The sequence below is a fragment of the Castor canadensis genome, chromosome 10, assembly GCF_047511655.1.
Source record: "Castor canadensis chromosome 10, mCasCan1.hap1v2, whole genome shotgun sequence".
Lineage (NCBI taxonomy): Eukaryota > Metazoa > Chordata > Mammalia > Rodentia > Castoridae > Castor > Castor canadensis.
In genome coordinates, this window is record NC_133395.1 from 125,667,851 (window position 1) to 125,695,031 (window position 27,181).

The 27,181-nt window shown below is 37.0% G+C and overlaps 1 protein-coding gene across 2 annotated transcripts in view; it reads left to right on the forward strand.

Annotated features, from left to right (window-relative positions):
- Window positions 1-27,181, forward strand: part of LOC109677361 (chemokine-like protein TAFA-1) — a 528,286-nt gene that overhangs the window by 13,404 nt on the left and 487,701 nt on the right. The gene's annotated exons all lie outside the window — the stretch shown is intronic.

The following is a 27,181-nucleotide window of genomic DNA, read 5'->3' on the forward strand; positions in this document are numbered from 1 at the left end:
AGTCTGACTTAGCAGTGTACACCAGTGATCACAAATAGAGTGCTAGGTGGACAGAAGGTGAGAGCTCCAGTTTCACAATGAAAAGTGAGTCAGTTAATTATCAAAAATGCAGCAACCATGCTCTCTGGTCAGACTCTCTGAGCTCTGTGAGGCCCGTCACACCTTTGCATTACTGTTATTTTTGTGCAGCAAAAGATGAAATGTTAGGAGTGTCAATTTTAAATGTCTGATTTTATATTAAAGGAAACTGCACATCTCTAACTCAAAGCTTAAGGAGGTTTAAAAAAAATTCAACAAATAACAATTTAAAACTTGATATTCAGCAAATGGTTACTGGTCACCAGCTAAGTGGAGAGACTTAACACTTTCCCGGTAGTAATGAAATGGTATTTTGTAATCCCTGTTTTGACCAAGCCAAAAGCTCTGTGAGGCTAGGGGACAATCTGGCAATGACAGCTAAGTCTGGCACACAGTGAGGACAAATAAGTACTTGCTAAAGGAATAAATGAATGAATAATCCTGAAGACTTGATGTTTCATTTCATCCTGAAAACAACCTTGTGAGATAGAATATCTTCCCATTTTCTCAATAAAGACACATAAAAGAGCAAGTTAATTCGCTTGTTCAAGTTCATCTAGCTTGGAAGGGCAGGCTGAGGAAGTTTCCAGCCTCTGAATAATAGCTCAGTTTCCTGAGTGCATACTATGTGCGGGCACCAAGTGAGATGTTTCGTGTACTCTGACATTTGATTTGCTGTATAGCCACCCATGGGTATTACTGTTATACCCATTGACCAAATACAGCAAAATGTAAAAATAGTGCTACAGGTGAGAAGAAAACTTGAGTCAGGCACTCTTTCTATCACAGGCAAGTATGACTTTTAGGAATGTCAGTGAGATAGTTCTGATCAATTGAAATTACAAAACAAATTTCTATATGAGGACCAGTATTGTGCCTTAGAGCCAGGTGCCTATTTCTTGGGCACTTTGCCTGGGCTAATTTTGAATATCATGGTTGAGTCATGCATTAGTCTTCATTTTGCTGGGCAAAAAGACCTGGCCAGGAGTATGCTTTCTTTCCTGTTTTAGCTGAACACCACCTCATTTGCAAGAACTTTTTACAGGGATAGTTTTTCCAAATAATTTTTTTTATTGGAGACCCCTTTGTGCTCCATGCAGAGAAGAAGCAGCGTAGGATAAATCTACATTTATTAGTCTTGATCTTAATGTAGACTTTCTGTTATACTTAAAAATGAAGTTATAAATCATTCACTCTGGGAAAGAATTCTCTCCAACTACAATTTTACTGTTTGGATAAGATTTTTTGGCATTTATCATGTTGAGACTTTATAAATTATGCAGAATATTGTAAAGTGGGCTGACCTTTCTGGTAAGTGATTTGATCATTTGCAGCGATGTCTTTTTGCTAAAATATTAAATTTGCTGTCTTTCAAATCAAATTTGTCAGACCCACAGCCCAATAACATGTAAGATAGGAATTGCTATTATAATCAGACCAGAAACCTTCCTTTTCAGTTCCTGCCATCATCAAAATAAATACCTTCCTCTGTTCTAAATATGTCCCCATGGCCAGTGATGGCAAACTCTTTAGAGACAGCTCATTCTTCCTTTGATGATGACATTTAGACATTGCTAACCAATTATATCATGTTTTGTGTTGAACCCATATTCAATCTGTGAATCCTTCCAAGTCTTGTGCTCCAGTTGTTGAGGTATTAAATGAGACAGGAATGATTTCAGAAATAACCACAAAGCTAGGCATGACAGTCATGCCTGTAATCCCAGCTATGTGGGAGACATAAGCAAAAGGATTGTGGTAAGAGGTACTCCCAGGCTGAAACTTGAGAACATATCTGAAAAAATAACTCAAGCAAAAATGTCTGAGGGTGTGGCTTAAGTGGTACTCCCAAGACAATCATCATCCAGCACCTACTATGTGTCACATGCTGTATACATGGACTTTTACCTGTTTAGTTCTGACACGAACCATGTTGTCTATTTGTGATCCAGGGCATTCTTTTATGTAGTTCATTTATCCCTCAAAGCAAGCCATGTTATTCATTTAAGCTTAGTGATTTAATACTGGGCGCAGTGGCCTGTCCCTGTTAGTCCAGCTACTCTAGAGGCAAACATTGGGAGGATCCTAGTTTGAGGACAGCCCAGGCGAATTTAGTGAGATCCTCATCTGAACCTAGCAAGGTGAGTATGGTGGTGCGCACCTGTCATCTCAGCTGTGTGGGAGGCATAAGTCAGAGAACTGTGGTACAGATGGTCAGGGCAAAAACCAATAAAAAGAAAAAAAAATGCAGAAAGAACCGAACACAGCTGAATTGACTTAGTTGAAGTGGTACAGCACCTGTGTAGCAAGCATGAGGCCCTGAGTTTAAACCCCACTTCTGCCAAAAAAATATTTAAATGATTAAGCAAGCTAATACATATTACATATTAAGTATTTAAATGAAGCCTGGAATAATCAGGTAAATTCCCTTTAAGTGTAGCATCTACCTACATCCTTGGGAATTGGTAAAGAGCTGATTTGATTGTAGATCTTTTACCTGGCTCCTCTTTGCTGTCAGTGACTCTTAGCTTAAGGAGTCAATAGGAGTGTGGCAGCATGATATACAGGATGGCTACATTTCATCTCTATCATTATTACACTGTCTTAAGTGTGGGAAGTCAATGGAATTTGCACTCATCAAATGATTCCTGTTTTTAAAATCCCTACCTTGCAGGTTTGAGTAAGAAATAGAGAAGATATGTGTTCTATACTCTTTTGTCTTGTTATATTGTTGCTTAAATACATGAATGTGAGAACAAAGATAGGATAGATGGACTGCTTAATACTGACATCTACACTAATAATATTTCATTGCATATGAAAAGATGAACATAGAAATTTTACAACTTAGTGGGTGTTGTAGCATGCCTGTAATCCCAGCACTTAAAAGGGTGAGGCAGGAAGATTGTGAGTTTGAGGACAGCCTGAGCTATGTAGTAGGACCCTGTCTCCAAAGAACAAAATTATAGCAAAAATTAGAAAATTATAACTTATTTATTCACAATCACACCTGAGTCTTCTGATGATAAAACCCATGTACTCAGCCCAGGCAAAATATAGGTATTTTATGGTTAATATCTATTCTGGAACAAGGAGTAGCTGGCCATGAGTTCTAAGCCAATCTGAATGGGTCAATACTTACAGTGACCTTCCGGCAGCTTGTTATATATGTAATTCCTGCTAATGGTGCACTGTCAGGAAGTTTGGTGGTGATGTTTCTGATGTCCAGTAATAAGGAAGTTTGATTAACTAATTTAAGCAATCAACCAATAGCTCATTAAAGGGAAATAGTCTGAAAGTTAACATTGCAGTTATGTGATTCCAAGATGGGGATATAACACTATTATTAAAAACAGCTGAAATTTTATGCCATTTATCCATACTTCCTCTAGTGTTTTGTTTTTTCCTTCATTTTTCTTTTTATTATTTTATCAGGTGCTGTTTGAATCCAGGGCTTTGTGCTCTACCACTAAGCAACACCCTCAGATCCTTTTCTTTTTATTGTCTTCTTCATAAAATAATCCATCACCTCTTTATCATGGGACTCAGTTATTAAGGGTAGATGCAGATAAACAGAATGATATCTAAATTGTCCACAGAATTCATCCAATGGGTACCATTTATGGCTCTACAGCTATATCTATGTGCCTCCCATATTTTCTACTCTGAGTATAAAATGATATCTTTGTGTGTTAATAATTGTCTGAATAACATGGTGTCTAATGTTTTGAGTCTTAACTGAAAGAAAAAATAAAAAAGATGTGCTGATGGTCTGTTTCGTATGTTTTATGAATCAAGGGTATTTGAGCTAGAATGAGAGAATAGCCTGTATAGTTAAAACCTGGATTAAAGATATTATAAAATGATGATAAATTTGTAATTACTATTTCAGAGTCTCCTAAGAACTGTACCCAACAGGCACTAGATCTCTTCTGAAGAGGTCAAAAACCTTATTGAGCCTTGCCAAGTTTTTTGATAAAACTTTATTATCTCTTTTGTATTGTCCTCATTAACATACTTCAAAAATGCTGCTAAGTATTTCTGGCAAGCAGAGCATCTGAGTAATCTTACAGTAGTGTAAAGGATTTATTAATTATAATCTTTTCATGAGCCTATTTATATTCAACCATGACATTAATAGGTTGCCAAAGCAAACTAGAGTTAATTGTATTTAATTAAATTGTTGAAAACAAGTAAGGGTAGTTTGTTATATTATTGTAAGCGGAAAGCCCTATCAATGTACTTGTTTGTGTGAATAAGATATGGTGTAAAGTTCTTTCTACTGGCAATAGTATTAGTCAATAAAATGCATTATAAAAATGCTAATTCAGGAAAGTTTTTTTAAATCATAATAGAACATTTGGTAGTGGAAGTTTCCCATCATATTTGTAATCTTATATCCAGGACTAGGTAAATGAAATGGTATTCCTGATAGGGTAGATATCCCTGTTTTCCTACTGTGGCACCTAGGGAGTTGCAAGACCATCTATCCTTCCTTCCTTGGACAGGTTTAGAGGGAGTAGATGACTAAGATCTTCACCAAGGCTTCCATGAAGAAGTAAGAAGTAATGGTACTGGCACAAAAACAGACATGAAGACCAGTAGAACAGAATAGAGGACCCAGATATGAAGCCACACAACTATAACCAACTTGTCTTTGACAAAGGAGCTAAAAATATACAATGGAGAAAAGACAGCCTATTCAACAAAAACTGCTGGGAAAACTGGTTAGCAGTCTGCAAAAAACTGAAACTAGATCCATGTATATCACCCTATACCAATGTTAACTCAAAACGGATCAAGGATTTTAATATCAGACCACAAACTCTAAAGTTGATACAGGAAAGAGTAGGAAATACTCTGGAGTTAGTAGGTATAGGTAAGAACTTTCTCAACAAAACCCCAGCAGCACAGTAACTAAGAGATAGCATAGATAAATGGGACCTCATAAAACTAAAAAGCTTCTGTTCATCAAAAGAAATGGTCTCTAAACTGAAGAGAACACCCACAGAGTGGGAGAAAATAGTTGCCAGCTACACATCAGAAAAAGGACTGATAACCAGAATATATAGGGAACTTAAAAAACTAAATTCTCCCAAAACTAATGAACCAATAAAGAAATGGGCAAGTGAACTAAACAGAACTTTCTCAAAAGAAGAAATTCAAATGGCCAAAAAACACATGAAAAAATGCTCACCATCCCTAGCAATAAAGGAAATGCAAATTAAAACCACACTAAGATTCCACCTCACCCCTGTTAGAATAGCCATCATTAGCAACACCACCACCAACAGGTGTTGACGAGGATTCGGGGAAAAAGGAACCCTCTTACACTGTTGGTGGGAATGTAAACTAGTGCAACCACTCTGAAAAAAAATTTGGAGGCTACTTAAAAAGCTAGACATTGATCTACCATTTGATCCAGCAATACCACTCTTGGGGATATACCCAAAAGACTGTGACACAGGTTACTCCAGAGGCACCTGCACACCCATGTTTATTGCGGCACTATTCACAATAGCCAAGTTCAAGTTATGGAAACAGCCAAGATGCCCCACCACTGACGAATGGATTAAGAAAATATGGTATCTATACACAATGGAATTTTATGCAGCTATGAAGAAGAACAAAATGTTATCATTCGCTGGTAAATAGATGGAATTGTAGAACATCATTCTGAGTGAGGTTAGCCTGGCCCAAAAGACCAAAAATCGTATGTTCTCCCTCATATGTGGACATTAGATCAAGGGCAAACACAACAATGGGATTGGACTTTGAGCACATGATAAAAGCTTTAGCACACAAGGGAGGGGTGAGGATAGGTAAGACACCTAAAAAATTAGCTAGCTTTTGTTGCCCTTAATGCAGAGAAACTAAAGCAGATACCTTAAAAGCAACTGAGGCCAATAGGAAAAGGGGACCAGGAACTAGAGAAAAGGTTAGATCAAGAAGAATTAACCTAGAAGGTAACACACGCACAGGAAATCCATGTGAGTCAATGCCCTGTATAGCTATCCTTATCTCAACCAGCAAAAACCCTTGTTCCTTCCTATTATTGCTTCTACTCTCTCTACAACAAAATTAGAAAAAAGGGCAAAATAGTTTCTGCTGGGTATTGAGGGGGTGGGGGGGAGAGAGGGGGGCGGAGTGGGTGGTAAGGGAGGGGGTGGGGGCAGGGGGGAGAAATGACCCAAGCCTTGTATGCACATATGAATAATAAAAGAAAAAAAAAAAAGAAGTAAGAAGTAGTAGATTATACCAAGAGCAAGGGTTAGAGTTCAGGCAATAATGAGTTCTTGGCAAAGATAATAGCCTTCTTTTTGGTCAGGAGGCAAAATGGAAGTTGCACTAGAAAAAAATCAGAAGATGAGGGAAAAGGCACTGCTTTGTCCTGAGTCAGTGCATATATGGCAGAGGAGAACTGCCTGTGGAAGAAAAAAATGACTTAGCACTCCTCTCTGTTGATTGTGTGTATGATCTACATATATATTAAATTAAAGCTTTTGCTAAGTACTTACAATGTGCCTGGCACTGTGTTAACCATTCCCTATTATTTCATTAATCCTTATACTTACCACTGTGTGGTACTCTTATTCCTTTCTTCTATTATTGAAAGACACAGGCTCAGAGGGTTGAGTAATTTGCCCAAAGTCCATGATTAAATGGTGAAGCCAATGTTTGTACTATATAATCTGGTTCCAGATTCCATGCTAGTAATGGCCACAGTACATAAACTCTGCCTCTGGTAGTATCGTTAGTTTTAGTTGAAATGGACAGCATTGTATGCCAAGATAGGAAAGGTGATACCATGGTAACAGATCACTCCCATTCTCAATAACATAAGACAACAAAAGCTTATTTCTTGCTCATGCTACAGTCTGCTGAGGTTGGCTAGGGGCTGTGCTCCATGTTATCTTCAACCCAGAATGCAGAGCAGCATCTAATTGAAAGAGTATTATTATCATGCAGAAAAAAAGAGTTTTGGAGGCTCTAACATCAGCAAATAAATGCTGAAATTTGGAAGTGTCAGAGATCACTTATGCTCATATATGATCTGGTCATATGGCTAAACCCAATGGTGGTAGCCATGAAGTACATTCTGCCTGAGGGAGACACTGAGAAATACTTGGTGAACAACATTCATGATAGCCATCAAATGCCTTAGTGGTTAAAGAATATTTCCTTTGTTGGAGTATTCTTTCATTTTTAGATATTTCACTTTGTTTCCATATTTGGATGAAGCGCCAAAAACTTCAGTTACTGATCTATTAAGGCAAAAGGGTAGATTAAAGTAGGGGATAATCTAGTTAGTGAATCCAAAATAAAATAACAACAACAACAATTAAAAAAATCCTACAATGACATCTATACTGTTTTGCTTTGTTTTCACACACCTGGCTTTTGGATTAATGGCTGTCACATGGCCCCACTCCTCACTGGAGCGAAAGTGAGGCATATCTTTGAGGTTGTGTGTCTTCCTGTCTTGTTCTCCACTGAGTCTCTTTGTGGTCCCAAATGCTAATTGCTCTTACTTGCTCATTCTCTCTTTCCTTCCCTCTGCCTTCTGATTTGTGTAACTCTAATCTGTGACCTGATTCCCAGTTTTAAGATAAGTGCTGCTGTTTGCTTTAGACAAAACTTTTATGGGGCATATTTAGTAGGTGATATTTCTGGGTTTTCTGAGATATTTTTTATTTTGATTTTCATATCTAGAACTGTATCAGATCCTTAGGTGGCAGGCAGAGAAATCATTTATGGATCAAATGCACCTATTTGTCATGGATTAATGCATGTAAATACTTTGATGACAGCAGGAGACAAAGACTTGTGAGAGTCGATGATGACTTTGGAAGAAAAAAATTAATGAAAGTAGGAAAACAGCAATAGCAAAGAACATTGCAATTTTAGGTGCTAAATGACTTATTTTCAAACCCTAGGAGTATGGTAATATTATTCCTTTCCTCCTTCCTTTAATTAAGTGCTCTCATAATGCATAGTGACCTCAGCTGAAAAGTTGTTTTAGGAGCGTTTAGCTTCCTGAGAGCTCTTATTTAATGAACAGTTTTTTTTTTTCCTTATTACCTTAAAAAATCAGTGTTCATGGCCAGAGCAGAAAAAGCTGTAATTCACCATTGTGAGACTAAAGGAAGAAGAAAAAAAAAGAGGACCATTAGCTTGGTACGCCGATACTGCTATGTGTCACAAATGTCATTATCAAGTGCTGTTTTCCTGTGGATGGTTTTCTTGTGGATTCATATATGGTGCATATATGATTTAGTTCTGACCTCCCATCTCTTAGGAGCAGAATAAGCCTGAAGCAGATATTTTTGTCAAGATTTTAAAGGACTCTAGCCTATCTTCCTGCTACACACACACACACACACACAGTTAAGGTGTTTTAAGAATCATCTCTCAGTAGGAAAGAGCTGGAGATTACCTTAGCAACCATCTAGACTATGCTTTCATTGGACACTTCATTTGCTTCAAAACATTCCCTGCCAAGTGGCTGTTGATTTACTGGTTTGATTCTCTGCCAAATTATTTTGGGACATGCTGCTAAGATTTGGGGGTAACTCCTTTTTCTGACCTAGACAAAAATTATTTTAATCATAAAACTGAGCTGTTTCTGTCCCTAAGCCTCTTTAGTCCATAGCTTTCTTTATCACCATGAACAACTCCAGCTTTCCCATTTCTGACACCAAAGACTTTGGAATTGCCCTCAGCTGATTTCTTTCTCTGATATTTCACATTAAATCCATCAGTGAAGCTATTTCCCCAACTTCACGATGTATGTAGGCTCCAGCCACTTTTCAGCACCCTCCACAGCTGTTACCCTGGGCCATACCCACTGTTTCCTCTGAGGTGGGTAATTGCAGAAGCCCTAGATGGTCTCTTATTTCACCTCCACCCTCTATAGTCTCTTATCTATCAGCAGACAGAATGATAAAGTTGAAAGTTGGACTTTGTCCTTTATAGGTCCAAGTCCCTTAAGAGTGTCATATTTCTCTCAGGATAAGAGCACCAGTTCTTGCATTGGGTCCAGGTAACCATCAGCCCCGCTGTGACATTTTCTGGTAGTCTTTCCTTAGCTCCCTCTTTACTCAAACTGACCCCTTTGCTATGCCTTTAAAGATAACATATCTGTCCTCATTGACTCTTGCTTCACCTGAAGCACTTTTTCCTACATATCTACACAATACATATTTTAACCTTCTTCAAATCTGTTTCAGATATCACCTCTGTGACATCCCCTGGGCCCTTTCATTGATTTTTAATTTCATCCTTCTCCCTGAGTTCCACATATCCCTTGGTAGTATTTGCTGCTTTTAAACTTACTATAATTCACTTTTTAAATTAAATTTGTTGTTTATGTTCCTCTACTAGAATGTCAATTCCTCAAGGGCTGAGGTTTCATGAGTTTGGCTCCCTGATATATCACAGGCCATAAAGAAGCCTCTTAATAAGTACTTGTTGACTGAATAAAGAGAAATTTAAGGACCTCATGAGATGGAGACCTTTCCCTTTATTTCTTATCAAATGTAACTTAAATATTCTCATGTCCCCCGTGCCACCACAGCCCTCAGCAATTTGCTGAAAATGGAATCCTTTTTTAGCTCTGTTGTCTTGGCCCTCTGATCTGGCATGAATCTGTTGGTTGGGAGAGCACAGAGCCCATGGTCAAATCTTTGTGAGTTTGAGGAGACCGGCCCAGCAAGTGGGTGAGTGGAAGACCACATATCCCCTCAGCTGATTATGCCCAATAGTGATATGAAATCACACACCCACCCAGAAGATCAATTTTCCCCCAGTTCTCTAACAGAAATATAAATGGCAAGTTCATTTTTAAACAGAGGGAAATTCTGAAGGGAAAACTTTCAGATGTAAATATCTTTTTCTTCTTATGTAATAGTGTTTATATTTTATAGTCTTTATTTTCTACTGGACTCTAACCACTGCTCATCCATGGGTAAACTTATGTATACACACTCTATTACATCTGTACTATTCAACCTTGACAACAACCTAAGGTGGTAAGAATTTTCATTATCCTAAATTTCAGAGAAGGAAATAAAGCTCCATGTAATTTTCTGGCATCACATAGTTAGGAAGTGACAGAACTAGGATACCCAGGCAGTCTGAATCTGCAGTCTGTGTTCCTTACCACTGTCCACTGTGCTTTCTTGGGTGCCCCTTTTGTTTAGAAAGGGGCCATAGTTTTCCTGAGATGTCATTCTTAAGGAAATCAAACAATCTACTTAGATCTCAGGGAGGGCACTTTCTTGAGAGTCTCCTCCAAGACCCAAAAAGGTTTATCATCTTTCAAGGTAGACTCTTTCACAACTGGATAGCTGAAAATTGTGAGGAAATTGGGGTTAGGGAAGATTAGCTGAGTTGTTTTTAACTCCATGATATGTTATACAGTCTGCTCACGGTGTCTTCCAGAGAAGAGCCATTCACATGGGAGAAAAGTCATTACATCACTCCCAGCTCATTCCTTCTCCAGGCTAGTTGACCATCATAGGATATTGTGCAGCTGTGGATCAGGACAGAATTATTGCTGTGGAACCTTGATTGTTATTTAAATGGCCCAAGGTCCCAATAGGTACTTCAGCAGCTGTATCACCCTGCCAACTTACATTGAGCCTACCATTATCTTAGACCCCCCAGGTCTCTCTCACACATACACAGTGAAGTCACATCTCCTCAACTCTCTGCTTTCACAGCTGGCTCTCTGGACCCAAGTGTAGACTTCAAATTTGTCCCTGTTACTTTCTATCCCATTAGATTTCATCCTTCATTTCATCTTATTGGCAATTTAAAAAAAATTTAGTACTCTCATTCACTGTTATTAACTGGCATTTCAAGCTTACTGGTTTTGAATGAACAAAGAAGTCTATAAATTAAGAGTTAATAAGTTAATTCCTGAGTATGAGTTGAGCACTACCATGTTGCAGGGGTGCTGAGTGTATGCTAACACGTCATCATTTTGTGATTTTAACAACAGTTTTAAGGAGTTTCTTATGGAAGGGACCTAAGAGATAGAATTTCCAGGAAAAATACTATTTAAAAAGATAGGCAATGTCTTAATAGTTTTTTCTAAAGCAATGTGGTACAACAGAAATACAATGTGAGCCCATATGTCATTTAAAATTTTCTAGAAGCTACCTTTTCAAAAGTTAAACATAAAATTAAAATGTGATTTTAACCCAACATATCTAAATTATTGTTTTAAAATTTTTCCTGTGTCTGCATGATAACCTATTTAGTGCAAACTGGGGGCAATGTATTTTCTCAGTTATGAAGAATGGAAGTCCAATTGTCAGTAGGTGTACACCTTCTCTAAGGCTCTGGGAAGAATCCGTCCCTCACTTGTCTCTCCCAGCTTCCTGTGGCCAATGGTATTCCTTTTCTTGTGACAGCCTCATCACTCTGATCTCTGCTGGGGCCACACTGCCCATTCCTCCTTTCTGTCACAACTTCCTTGGACACTTGTCTTTGGATTTAAGATCACCTACTCTTGAACCAGCTCCTCTTCTTATGATTCTTAAATCACTTTCTTTTTTCTTTTTGCCCTGTTAAGTTAATACTTACTCACTTACTATATAAATTAATGTTCAATGGTTCTGGGGAATAGGCTTAAAATAGGGGACATGGACATATCTTTTATGGGGCCATGATTCAGCCCAGTACAATGATCATGTTTATATGTAATAAATATAAAGAATTATTAGATGTTTTGCTTAATTTTTTGTATTAAGTCTGATATCTATTGTGTGTTTTACACTGCATGTCTCAATTCAGACACTCAGTTTTCATCAGAATTAATTACTTGACCTGCATTTAGATTTTATACAATTTTCAGTTGAAAAAAAATCTATTCATACTTTGAAGTTGTTCCAACCGTATTGAAAAGGTTTCCTGTAAAGAAATCAAACATCAGTCTTAAAATTTAAATAAGTCACATAAAGTTAAACATGTCTTTCCTTGGTCTCACTAGCTATATTTCAAGTGGTTGGTAGCCCCATGATCAGAACTTCCTCAGAACCTGGCCTTTAGCTTTCCATCAAGCCTGAGCTCACTGTCCTTCCAAGTTCCTATAATTAGCTTCTCTTCAGAATGTTAATTTGATGTTTTTTAAGACAAAGAAATGAGAGAATATACTTAAAATGTCAAGAGAATGAATATATCTGGACATAAGATGGATAGTATTTTTAATAATAGCAAACAGTAATGTCCTATCAGTAAAACAAGCTGTAACGGTAAAACAAGTTTTGATCAGCACACACTTAATGGTGTTTTAAGCTAGCTATCTTTTATATAGTACATTTTGCCTGAGAGGCTTCCCAAATAAGATGCTGATTGTTTGTTCCTAATAGCAATCCTAGGCTAAAATGTACTCTTCTTACAAAGAGAAAGAATGTCCCCTTTTTAGCGGTTTTAAAGAGACCACAAGTCAGCTCATGTATTACATACATTACAAGAATTATAAGCACTTAGCTTCAATACCAGAAAGAATTATACCAACAAAAATAATAATGAGGCTTTTGAGATGGTCAAGCTTCTAAAATATGTTTCTCCTATCTGACTGGTATGTACCACTTCTAAACTTTGGAATTATTTCCTATTTTAAGACAGAAGTTTTTATTCAGAGAAAAAAGTCCTTATTCAACAATAGAGCCTTCAAATCTCAGTTGTGAGATTTTTAATACAATCATTATTGGAAAATGATACATATTCAGTATGGATTGAGAACTGGAATTACACATATTGAGAAACTGATAGTGAAATAATTTCCTTGTGGGATGTATGGTCACCAATTTTATATCCCAACTGGATTCTCATTTCATTCCATAAACATTTCTGCAGGATGCCATGTTAATGCTGATAGGTGCCTGAGGAGAAGATGAATAAAAGTAGACCCAAACACTTATGAAACAGTGGGCAATGCTAAAAAATGGAAAATCATGTAAGGTGGAGAGAAATAAGTGTTGAAGTTACGATGAGTAGAAAAGAACAATGATGCTACCCTAGAAGAACGGGGAAAGACTTCCTTCGTGGGAGCCATGGCAGAGAAATGGGCCTGAAGGAAAAATGAAAATAGCCATTTTCATTTGCCAAGTCATTCCTATGGGGTAGACTTGCTCTAATACCTGAATATCATATAGTAGCTAATAATGAAAAAAGATTGTGAATAAGTAAAACAACTTAAAAAGTTTTGTTTAAGAACTTTGAGGCTTCATTGTGTGAACATCTATCTCCAATAACACAGAACCATACTGTTTAGGTCAAAAGGTTAGATATAATGACTTACATCTTTCATTATCTCTCCTGTGACTTCTGTTTTCAGTTCAAATCTAAATACTGCTTGAGTCTTGTCCCATTGAGGTAAACCAAATCAGAATCAAGGGGACACACTTTTGATAGTCAATCTCTAAATTATACCTATTTGAATCTTCTTATAGCTATTCTTTCTCAACGCCACGGGGCTTATTTACTTATTGGACACACTGAAATCTGAGTTTTCGTATTTATCTTTTCTCTGAGATTTCTTCATTTTTAATCTTAAGGTTCATACCTGTATCTTCATGCCTTTTTGGGGTGTTTTGGGTCTGGGCAGCATTTTAAGAAAAACGCTGTCATGTTTTAAGAAAAAGCATGAGCTTTTTTGGTCCATATTACATTCATTAGCTGAAGCTCTAAACATACTTTTTATTGTTATGGTGGTCTGTTATGGTGGTCTAAAGGTTAGATGAACAAGCACACTGAAATAGGGTGAGCAAATGTGCAAGGAGAGGTACTAAAATAATCAACTGATGTCACATTAGTCTACTCTTGTTTTGATTTTTTTATTCTTATCTCTTCTTTCCCTCTGCTCCTTATGCCACATAAATCCTGAGCATCTGGTTCCCAATCTGAAGCTCATCTCATCCTGTTAGCATATCCAAAAGAAAGACCAATGTGTATCATCTAAACCTTTATCACCTAAAGGGAGAGGGGTGAGGGAGGGATGAGGAGAGCTAAAGGTTTAGATGATAAGCCGATTTTGCTTATGGTCTTGCAGAGTCAGCACAAAGGGAATTACACCTCATAACAATCAGCAAGAATTTACTAAAATTCTCCTTTCCATAATCCAGTCCCAGTTCCCAGCAGGTGCATGTGTCCCATCTATGTTCTTCCAACTCCTAAACTATTCCTTTCCCAGTCATGTGGCTCCACTTTTCTCCCCATTCTTGTTCTACCTGTTTTGTTTCTTCCCTTCTAGAATCCCTGTATGTTTCCTTAAGAACTGCAAGCCATTTCTTAAGCACAGAAATCTGTTCCTCGAGTTTAATTCTTTTGCCTACCTGCTCAGTAAGACAAAACTATCTGCCAGAGGACCCACTTACCCAATAGCTTGTAGCAATGTAACTATAGTTGTCTTGATATCCTAGGGGTATTGGTTCCAGGACTCTTATGAATATAAAAAATTCCCATATGTTCAAAGATGGTGTAGTATTTGCATATAACCTACACATATCATCATATATATTTTAAGTAATTTCTAGATGACTTATAATACCCCATAAATGCTATATAAATAGATGTTATATTGCATTTTAAAAACTGTATTACCTTCTACTGTATTGTTGTCTTTTATTCCCTTTTTTCTTCTTCAAATAGTTTCAATTCATGCTCGGTTGAATCTACAGATACAAGACCTGTGGATGTGGAGGACCAACTGCAGGTGTAAATTAGTTATTTGCTCTTGTTGTCCTTCTTCTTTTCCTGTTCACCCTTGGTCTTTCTCTCAAGCCCTCCAATTCTTCATTCCCTTCCTCTCTTTTCCTCCACATATTATCCTTTTATTTCTTTCCAAAGTAAGTCAGAGGAAAGCACATTTATTTCTATATGGTTGACAGAAAATATATGTACTTAACAGTCATTTAGGAAGGTAATGCCTAGTTGTGAAACACTTTCACAATAATGAAAAAGTAGTTAAATTGCCTTCAATTTTCAATGAAAATAGATAACATGTCTTGTTATCTTCCATATTTTTCCAATGACCTAGTTGCTACTTCATTGTATGAAAGTGGGGACTCACATTTTTCTGTATCTGTGCTTTCATACTCCCTTCCTTTTCTGCCAACTTGCTCAGCTGTTCCAATCTTCACCTTCTCTCTGTCCTCACAGTTGGGGATTGTACTTTGACTTTCAACACCTGACATATATGGAACAATCTCCTCAAAGTCATTCTCTTTATATCTTTCTTTTAGAAATATTACATTACTAGGGTCATATTTCTCACAGTGTTATTTTTCTCATTTCTGAAAGATATTCACAATGAAAGTATTTAGCTTCTGATATTGATATTTACTTTGCATTTTTATATTAGACTTTTCTCTTTCAAACAAGAATAGTCTCCATACAATTTCAATACCTCCTCTGATAACATAGTATGTTTCTATGCATATAAGCCAACAAGGATAAGACAAATATCAGTTTATGAATTTCTGGATTAAATCTATGTTGAATGTTTTCTTCTTAAGGAATTGACAGAATGAAAGAATTAACATAATCTTTAAAAAAGTAGGCAATACTTATTCTCTATGGAAAGTAGAGCAGGAATATTTTTCCTTGTCAAAAAATCCTTATTAGAGAACGTCTTTGTCAGTTTATAGATGCTAAATATAGTTTACAATCTTGCTTGGGTTAAGTATGATAGTATTGTTGAGTTTCCTATATGAAACACAGGTAAGAGTTTCAGTTAAAAGGATGTTATACTTTTAGAGAAGTCCATTTAGAAGTGTGGACAGATGAAAGTATCCCTTTAAAATAAATGAGAACTCAATCATATAAAAGACAAGCAAGGGAATATACATAGTCAGAAGCAAACATACTTATTGTGAAATCACTCTTTACTTTTGACCTATAAACTAGAGACGGTGTCTTTCATAGGGATAGCATTGCCTACTTTCTAACCCATAACTACCTCTAGTGTCCATGACCTGATTTATAGATTGAGCCAAATAAATAGTACCTTTTAGAAAAATAGATACAGGATAGTAGCATGAAAGGAGAATTAAGTTCCTTGAATACTTCCTTCACTTGAAATATGATAATTTTAATTTTAATGACAATAATCTTGAAAGTAATAATAGCCAATAGACAACACTTCAGTTCCTGGCACTACTGTAACCCCTTTGCTTATATGAATTTATTTAGTCTTCACCATAAATCTATAAAGTACTACTATTACTGACCCTGTTTTACTTAAAAGGAACTTGAAAAGCATTTCACAACTTTACTGGCAAAACTTAGAAAGTAAGGGAGTGGGGTTTGAGCCCAAGCTGTCTGATTTCAGACTACGTGTTCTTAAATGTTATATAGAGAGACTCTACTCTAACCTAGCTTATTGCAGCAAATCTGTAAGAGTTACTTACAGAGTGGTGCTTTTTGCTTCTAGTTCTTGTCTTCCTTTCAGTTGACAATGAGGAATTTCAATTATTCTTCATGTCCTTGTTTGATGAGTGGGAACATTTTCTGTTCCAGGATGTCAGGTCTGAGACTCTTCTATTCCTTTTCACAGGACACATTGGAGGAAAGAGAGACTGGGAGCACTTAATAGTTTGGTTAGGACAGAATTTCTGAGATGAATGTTGGGCTGAATATGTGAACTGAAAATGTCTGATGCAATCTTAGGGAAATTTTGAAAAACTACATATTGCAAGGCAGGTGTATTCGTCACTGTTTATGCATCCATCCTTATAATGGTTCCCAGGTTGGGAGCATCTTAGGACTTGCTCATAAACTCTTGATTCCGTCTGAAGATTTTGTCTATATGTCCACTCATCCATCATTTAGAGACAAGGCTGTTGATACAGTGAACTTTTGTTTTACTCATTCTGATTGTAATTCATTGCCCAGATCTTGCTCTATAATGGGTAGATTTTAGGAAACCAATCATCCTTCTGACTTATAGTCTACACTTAGACCTTCCTTTCCAGAGATTTGTGTCTCCATTCTGTTGGTATTTTTACCAGTCCAACAACTGCTATTTCTTAATATAACATTGAGGCATATCTCTCTTAACATAAACATTCTATTTCACCAGTAACCATGTAGTCTGTCTTCTTAAAAGTAAGACTCTATTTTCTCACATCTTTCCTTATATTAAATATTTAACATATTTGTTTAAAAGAATATTCTCCATTTTTAATATACCATCAGTACCAACTTGCTGCATTGTATTATATATAATTCTTCTTTATCTGTTTAAAATCCCACCCTCTATTTCCAAGTGTCTTCTTTTTTTTTCCCTTAGATGGCCAGTAGTCTCAAACTGTTCATCTCCCCATCACGAGCCCACCATGCTAGGACCACAGCTACTGAGCCAGCTTCCAAGTGTCTTATTGCAAAGATCCTCTTTGTAGAGTGGCAAAAATCCAAAAACTGAACAATACCTACTTGCTGGCAAGGATACAAGTATATGGGAAAAAATGACACAATCACTTAGAAAACATTTTGGCAGTTACTTATCAAGTTAAACATATATTTTACTATATGATTCACCAGTCCTACTTCTACATACTTGTGCAAAGAAATGTAACTTTATGTTCATATAGAACCATGTGTGAATATTTATTGAGGCTCTATTTGCAATCACTAAGAATTAAAAATGTTCCAAATATCCCATGAGAGATGAGTCGATGAGCAAAGTTGGTATGGCCAAGTCTCCCCTGCATTATGCTAAGTGATAGAAGCCAGACTCAAGACCACATCTTGTATGGTTTCATTTATATGGTATTCTGGAAAATGGAAAATTCTTGGTACAGGAAAGTTAGCAGTGGTGCCCCAGGGCTAGGCTTGTGGGTAAGCGTTGACTATAAAGAAGAGCAAGGAAATTTTAGGGTGTGATGAGATAACTGTACATTGTGAAAATGGTGGTGGTTATATGTCTGAATTTGTCGAAACTCATAGAACAGCTCAGCAAAAAGAATGAGTTTTACCAAAGTCAATTAAAATAGTGAATAAAATATAAAAGATTTGCTGACCTTACTTATAATTTGATTGTGATTGCTTGCTTTGCCTAATGTTAGGGAGCTTGTCACTCATCTTCATTTTTGACCTTCTATCTTTAAGTTGGGTAAAATTATAAGTATACCATTTCTGAGTGAACCACATTTAATTATAGGTGATTGGAGTGAGCTTTCTCTTGCTCCTTTATTCTCTCTGACCTAACTGGACTAACTGGGGGTGACAAAAGATGCAGAAAGGACAAACGATAGAAGACAGACATGCATAAATTTGGGAGCAAGTGTGTTGGGTGCTGGGATGGACATACACAACAGCCTCATTGCTTTTTTACTTCTCTTTACTTCTTTTCTCTATCTTTGTTCTTTAAGGCCTTATTCCTTTACAATTCTTTAAAACCTTGCTTCTAAAGTCTTTCTTTAAAACCTTGCTTCTTTTCTATTCTTTAAAGTCTCTTTCCTTAGACTCACACTGTCCCATGTTTTCTCTTAGCTTTTCTTTAGCATAATCTCTTAAAGTCTTTGCCCTCAGACTTGCACTGTCCCATCAGACTTGCACTGTCCCATGTTCTCTCTTCAGCTTTCTTAAAGTCTCAGTGCTCAGACTTGCAAACAACAGCAGCCGTATCTAAAAACTGCATTAGCCCATAACTCTTAAAGTCTCAGTCCTTAGACTTGCACTGTCCCATATTCTCCTTAGCTTTTCTTTAGCTTAGCTTTTCTAAAACCCATGTATAAAGTTCTCAGTGCAGACTTGCACTGTCCCATGTTCCCTTTAATCTTTAGAATAACTCAGCAGCAACAGCAGCAGTCAGCTGCATCATTCAGCAAGCAGCCCACCAATCAAAACTCTGCATCCTCCTTCAGCAGGTCTTTTATGTCCAGCGGTAAACAAGGAGGTGGAGAAACAGTGCTCAGGGAGGGCCTGACATTGTAACAAAAGAAACCTTCATTCCTACTTCTCTGAATATAAACAATTTAGGAAAAGCAGCTGTGCTGGATTCTGCCTTGCTCTCTTCTGCGGCCAGGGCCATGCCAAACTTAGCCTGTTATTGAACACAACTGTGCTTATGTCAGATTCTCATGGGCTTCTCATAATCTGCTTCCCACAGGTGATATTCAGACACGGTTTGGTAAGCCCCAGTGAGGTCAGGCTAGTTACATAATTACCTGTAAAATTAGACCCCTAAGCTCTCTTGTACTCATTTGTCTTTCCAACCCCAAATCTTGGCCCTTCCTTCCAAGTAAGTGTTGCAACCCGAAGGCTACTCTGTGGAGCCCTGAACAGATATTGACTCTGAGGGCAATTACCCCCAAATATTTGTCAGTATGATTCCCAAGCTCCCAGAGATTTATAATAAAACAATTTCTTCAAATAAGAAGAACCTGGTCTGTGGTCATCCCAAGATCAACAAGATTTTGAATATTTTCCTGCCACATTGATATTCACTTGCTTTTTCATTGGTGCAATCATTCATTTATTGCACACTTATCTAATACTTCCCAAATGCCTAGTCCTGAGCCAGGAAGTAATGACGTAGAGCTAAGTCTTGCCCTCTGAAGTCTATGATCTAATGGAGCAGATAGATATGTGGTGGTTAGATACAGTAGAAGTGCAGCAGTTACATAGAACTATGAGAAGGCAGTGCATAATTTCATTCTCAGAGAGGCTGAGAAAGAATAGAGAGAAATGGATGCAATGATGCTAAGTCTTGAAGAACGAGTATGCTTTTGTCTAGGCAGAAAAAGGTAGGAGAAGGGTACCAGACAGAAGGAAGAGCAAGTAGTGGAGCGATGGAGCATGAGCAATTACAATGTGTTTGGAGAAATCTGAGTAGTACAGTTGCTGGAGGGTGATCTACAGGGGGGCTTATGTGTAGAGATGATACCTGAGATGGGGACCAGATTTGCAGGGCCTTGTATATCATGCTAACACATTTGTGTGTCTATCTTACAAAGCTATAAGGAGGAACCCACAAGCCAACAGATGTCACAAAACTCTCCCCTAGCCCACAATCCAGTTTCAGTGTGAAAGATTTGAAAGCTCCTTTCTTTTTGCTGCTTTTCAAAAAATGTCCAGGTATTAACATTTTATGTCTAAACTGCAGTTTCAATTTTTCCCTATGACATTCTTCTACTCAATATAGGAGGTAATCCATTTTGGAAGAAATATAGTCCATGCATGGGATTCAGGGAAACTATTTTCAATTTTAGTGGAAAAATATCCAGCCTGTAAATATTTTAATCTTTTCCTCTGGTGTGTGGAAGGGGATCTTTTAAATGGTTTTTGGCAGGAAAGAGACACAGTAAGATTTGCATTTTAGAAACATCACTCCAGAGGCAAGGTGGAGAGAGAAGGACTCAGGCAACATAGATTTTACTGCTGTGGAGGTTCAATTTAAGCAAATCCTTTTTAAGAATCTTATGGCCAGACGGTACAACAGAGGATGAAAATATATTTTTACCAACTGCCATTCTATGCAAGAGGGAATGCAATCTGAAGAAAATTGTGAAGTCTCTCTCTCTGTAACAAAGAATGAGGACAGAAAGACAAAGAAAACCACAAAGCACCTTTCCATATAATTGCACAAAAGCGTGATGTTATTTGAATTTTATATTATACATGATTCTCAAATGCTTATACTACAAACAGGCCACAGACAAAGAATTAGGAAATTCCAAAGCAATGTTGAATTTTGCCTACAGTACTTTTAGCTTAATGTACTCTTGTTTTACCTTGTAGAATACTTTATCCTATTTTACCATGACTGTCATTGTCATATACAAAAACAATAGATCACGGGATCTGAAAATTTTTCCTTATATTTTCTTAATGAGTCACTTTGGGACAGTGATGGGCAAAAAAGAGAATTGAAAAAAATTGAGACAAATCATCAAAACCTTTTGAACATCAAGCTTTTGTGTCAGAGGAATCATTACCCAATTTTTTGGGAAGGTCTAAATCTAGCATAACCAATTAGATAACCTGCATTGTTAGTGTAGTATTTGCCAATGTTTTGCTTAATCTGTATTCTTTACTGGATTGTAAATTCTCTGAGGCCAAGAACCATGTCTCTCTGTTTAAAGCTGAATCTACAGCACATGGCACAGAGCACAAACTCTAGTAAGAGTTCAGTATAAGTCAATTGACTAAATGAATGATGCCTGGATGGCTGCAGTGTTGTGTAGATCCTGCAGTGGGGAGTAGTCACATTTTCGGAAGTACAGTGGTTTAAAGTAGAGGGTAGCCTTTTAAAAACCAATTTACAAAACTATACAGGGGCCACTGCTTATAGGAAAAAAAAACTACATTTAAAGTAGAAAAATGAACAACTACCCTAGTTCTTTGGAGATGTTTAACCAATATGGTTTTGAATAAGTCTCACTACCCAGGAATCATTATGGTTACAATTTTGTTATTTAACCTTCCATCTTCTTTATAAAGCATGTACCCATATTTTCATAAAAATGAGATGCTACTCCCCTTTGTTGACTACCCTGTTTTTTTCTAACGAGCTACCACAACTATCTGCATTTTAATTCATATGTAACTGCTCTGCTTCAGAGTCTTCCTTACCAAGTAGACTGTGAACTCCATGTGGGCAGAGAGCCTGTCTCCCTTATCTTCTGTGCTATCCAGGTCCTGCCATCTGCCAGTCCATACACAACTATAGTGGATTGATCACTATGGTTTTACTTGTATTAGTTGTATGCATTCTTTTTTTGCTTTGCTTTTTTTTGTCTTTTGTGGAGCAGGGTCTCACAATGTATTCCAGACTTGCCTGGAACTTTCTGTATAGCCCATGTGACCTAGAATTTGTGATCTTCCTGTCTTGGCCTCCCAAGTGTCAGAATTACAGGTTCATGCCAACACACCTGGCAGTTGTATGGCTTCTTATCCTCTGAATATAGCATAATTCATTTGTTTAATCTTCTGTTGCTGATGTCTTAGGCATTAAGAAATATTTTTCATGGGAGCATCTAAGTGTGATTTCATTTATATCAATATTAGGAATTACTTATAATTTAGTAATTACTAATTGTAGACTAATACCCAAATATATTCACCGTGTAAACATGGATAAGGGAAAAGTACTCTTCAACAACCACTTCTTTGTGCAGAGAGAATCATAATTATTACTTCAATCTGAATTGATCTAGATAATAATTTTCTAGGCTTTATGTTATATACACTTATATATATATCTATATTTATATATATACTAAGGAAAGTATATAGTGTGTATTTTATATAAGTGATATGACATTGTCCTTATTATTGAAATTTCTCTCCACCCAATGATTGTATAGAATTTCAACTTATAGGATATACCATAGTGAATAACTTCTGTTTTTGTTAGAATTTTAAGCAATACTTCAGCAAACAGCTGTATTACCCTAGATGCAGACGTCAAAATAAAGATTTGAGTTCAGATGGCTCACTTGGAGGTGACTGGTGGTGATCTTGAGAGTGGGGAGGTGAGAGAGGAAGGGAAATGAATGCTTTGCATTCATAAGCAGATTACTGATGTGGACAGCAGGGACTCAGCCCTATTGGGGCCTTCTGGGGACTGTGCTACACATGCCTGAGAGAAGTCTCCTGTGAGGAGTGAATATACCAGGCTGTGTGCTGGGATGTTCTCTCACCGGTATTCATGTTCCACACTTCTGACCTGCCTAGCAAATGGGCCAAGCTTGTTCCTGGATCATGTTCATAGAGAGTCCTCAAGCTGTTCCAGGTGCTCACTGGAGGGAGCTGTTGTGTGCAGAAGTGGAGACTTTTTAAAACACACTGGTAAGGCACTGGGAGAACATGCTATGTCTTTGTGTGTGCCTTTTTGTGCATTTGTGACCATATTTTATTCACTGTTTTAGAGAAATATACAAATTATTATTTTCTTGTGGAAAATACTCTGTAGCAAAGTTATCCACTCACCTCTCCACAGTTCAGCTTCATTCAGAGCTGTTCTGGTTCCTTTCTGGCCTCACCTCCTGCTGAGTGGCCCATCACCTTAACTGTGTTTCATCTCTCTCTGGCTCCTGCAATACACAGTCCAAGGCTGTTATTCTGTATCTTTCTCCCAGGGAGGTTCACTAAGGTTTCAACTAAGTAGTCAAGAAACTTGAGTCCATGAATTAATGATTCTGAAGGTGCACGGTACGTTGTGAGTTTGAGTGTCTTCATGAATACTGACTAAGCAGAGTGGTATTCTTGCTGGTGCTTTGATGGTGGGTTAATTAATGATCTATTTAATACACTAGAGGTTCATTTGGACAAGGGTGTTATAGTTTTCTCTAGTCCAGGGCCTCAGGAAGTGTGATCATCCTACAGCAGCTTCAGAATCACGTGGGAACATGTTCAAGGTTATGTTCTTGACTCATTCCTCTCCTACCTCACAGATCTACCCATGCAGACTCTGGAGGTGAGACTCAGCAAACTGTTTAACAAGCCGTCCAGGAAACTTTTATGCATACTAATCTTTGAAAATCACTGCTGTAGCCATTAACAATTTACATAACATTTTTTGTGCAACCAACTTTAACAAAATAAAAATAATTTAAGCAAAATAGCAAATTCCTTTGCATTTTGAAACTTCCTTTTTTTTCTCTTAATAACACATACATCACCAATGAAGATTCCATTCAGTTCCCTCATCCTCTGCACATTTATGTATCATACAACTCTGAGATAATAGAACAGTACTTGGACGTTTGCATTAAGATTTGCATTAACTTCACTGCCAATGCATCAAGGTTGATTACAAATATGCAAATTAATTGTGTCATTAAGTTATTGTATAAAATGACATGATAATATTTGCAAATAATATGGCTAGTAATTATAAAGGCATGTGACTTACTATAATCTGCAATTCAAAAACAAAAAAAACCCTTTTATTTCAGTCCTTCCCATCCTATGTTATTGTTTACATTCCCTGTAGATTTTCTGTTGCGGTTATATTACACAAAACTATTTTTCTTACATGCAAAATTACCTGATAAAAAATAATGGAACCAACCAATGTGGTTTACCTTATACTCCTAAGAGTTTATGCATGGAGTTAAGTGAGAGAATGCTCAGATATGCCTCCTCACTGCCAAGAAATCTTCTTATTGGGAGCATTAGATTATTTCATTCATCTTTGCTTCATCCCTTCTTCATCCCACTTTTTCTGATAGAAATAAGTCAGATGTGGAGAATTTGAGAAAATAAACATGGCTTAAAAAGATTTAGAATGAACTATTTTGTTCATTACACTATTCAGTCACTGAAAAACATCTGTTGATTGCCTATTATGTTAGACACTGTGCAGGTGTCAGGGCTGCAGGGCAAAACAGGAATAATAATTAGTCAGTTTCTAGTCTAAACTGGGCAAAAAACATGTTCCCTAATAATTTTTCCCACTAAAAACCAGTGTATAATCAACTTACAAGAGTAGAAGCTTTTGATTCAAATATATCTTAGCTAGAAGCTCAATATGTAAAATTGATAAATTTTGAATTATTCTGGTAAAAGAAGGACACAGAGGACCCAAGATGGTACAGCCTGTCAAACATAGCTTTGATTCCTTATTGCCCATGTTAGCTCTTAGTCTTTCACATTAAGTGTGGTTTGGAATCAGTGACATGGACTGGATATTGCAAACATATTTTACAAAGAGATTTTTGTGAATATTTGCCAGTATTCTTATCATTTTGTTTTGAAATTTTGAATTATTTGCCAATATTTTAAAAGATGTAATAAAATTCAGATTTCCTACTTTTCTGGAACAATTGGCATATCTGGTCACAATGAGCCTTATTTTCCCATGTGTGGCCTCAATTTACTATAGACCCTTACCCCTACTCCAACTCTGACCCCCAGCTTTGTGACATCTTTTTGTTGTAGTGGGGCTTGAACTCAGACTCTTGCACTTCCTAGGTGGGTACTCACTCTACCACTTGAGCCATGCCTCCAGCTCTTTGCTTTAGTTTTCTTAGGTAGGGTCTTGTGTTTTTGCTTAGTACCAGGCTGAAACTGCAGTTCTCCTACTATGTGTCACTTTGCCTGGCTTGATGGTTGACATGGGGTCTTACTACTTTTTTCTTGAGCTGAACTCTAACACAATCCTCCTGATTTCTGCCTCCAGTGTAGCTAGAATTATAGGCATGCACCATCATGAGCTGTTCTGTGGTGATGTTGTTTCAATGTCTAAACCTTCAGATAGTATACATTAATTTTAACACCAGTCATCATTAATATTGTGTTATTATGATTTTACATGTTAATATCAGTGTAGTGGGGTTTTTGTTTTGTTTTGTTTCCTAAAAATTGAGTAGGCCCTGTCTTTTGCCTTTCCCTTTGCTGTGAGGCTGGTACTATCTACTTGAAGCCAAATGTGGTGAGACTGGAGGGAGAGATGGAACTTTTAAAATTGTCTTTGCCACAATTTCTCAGTTTTATTCATTGTAAATCCATCTAGGTCCCTCAACCCTCTTTATGTTCTTCTAGTTGGGATGGGAGAAGAATTATTTTTAAGAATTAATTGAAAAACTAACTTGATTATACAATTCTCTTCAAATGGGAAGAACTATCCAAATAGGACAAACAATGGCATTTAGTATAAGACAAATTACATGTTTTTATTTTTGACAAAATATGTATATACTTATTTGAATCTGTGTTTTCAAGGATAATAAAAAAAAGATTAGCCAGACCAAAACACAAAGGACTTAGTCTATTTTAGAAAGTAAATTAATTTCTCTTCATATGTATCTGAATTCTTCAAATTAAGTTGATTTTGCTTTTGCTACTAACAAAAAAACTGAAGTTACAACATGAAAAATTAAAAAAAAAAACAGTGAGTTCATTATTCATAGAATTTTCTATTAGTTCTTTTGCTCTGGCATCTAAAAGTGAGGCTGGAGATTTGCCTTCTGTTTTCCTCTGAATCCTAAAAGAGGCTGAACCTGCTTGCAAGATTTAAACTTTTTATTCTCCTAGAATGTTTTTCTTCCAAGGCCATTTTATGGAATCTTGGATGCTGTTTGCCAGAGTCAAAACCTGCCTATGTTGTTGATGATGCCACTTACTTTGTAGCAGGCTTTTTCTAAGACATGCATCTGGGATTTCCTCTAGAAAAACTCCTTCCTGCTTTCTGACCTGGAACGCCCTCCACATCATCCCAGATTACCTTTCCACTCAGCTATGTAAGCAGGAAAATTCACAACCCTCAATTTAAGAATTCTATTCCTTGAAGGCTCACATTTGTTACCAGGTCTGATAAACATGCTGCATCTTTAGACTTAAATCCTTCTATCACTTCATTCATTCTTTACTCATTCAACTTTTCCTTAGTGTAGGCTCTCAAAGTATTATGCACTTCCCCTTTTTAGCACTTATTGCAGTTGTATTTTTGCTTTTAGTTTTGATTCTTCAATTAATATCTTGCTCTTACCCCCTGTCCTAGAGACTCAATGATGGTAGGGTCTTTTGTTCTTTCATAGCTCACCATTGAAACCCTAGTGTCTTGCAAAGTACTTACTGAATATCTGTTGAATGAAAGCATTGAGCACCTACTGTTTTCCCTATTCATGGTCCCCTGTTTTGTTTCTTTTTCTTTTCTGAGACAGGGTCTCATTGTGTAGCCCATTCTGGCTTCAAATTTGTAATCCTCTTGCCTCAGCTATCTAAGTGCTGGGCATCAACACACCCAGCCCGATCTTCCATTTTGCTTATAAAAAAATATGAACTTCCTACAATGACTTGGGAGACCCTGGAAATCCAGCCTCTGGTCTCTTCCTGATTTCATCCCCTGCTGGTCCCTTCTTTGTGTGCTGCATTCCAACCGGTTCATTGTTTTTCCAAATTTTCTCATTTTGAACATCACATACCCAAATTAACAAAGGGGCCCAGGCTTACAGGGAGAACACCTTAATCCTAGAGAAAGTTTCCACTCCAAATGACTATGAGCTATATGTAATCTGAAGTAGCTTTCTAGTGATGTTGTCAGAAGTTAATCACTATAGTTTTTGGAATTATCTTAGTGACATATTTTAATTAGCTTGTCTCATTGGCAGCATCTTTGTCTTTATAGGTTTACAGCTTCTCT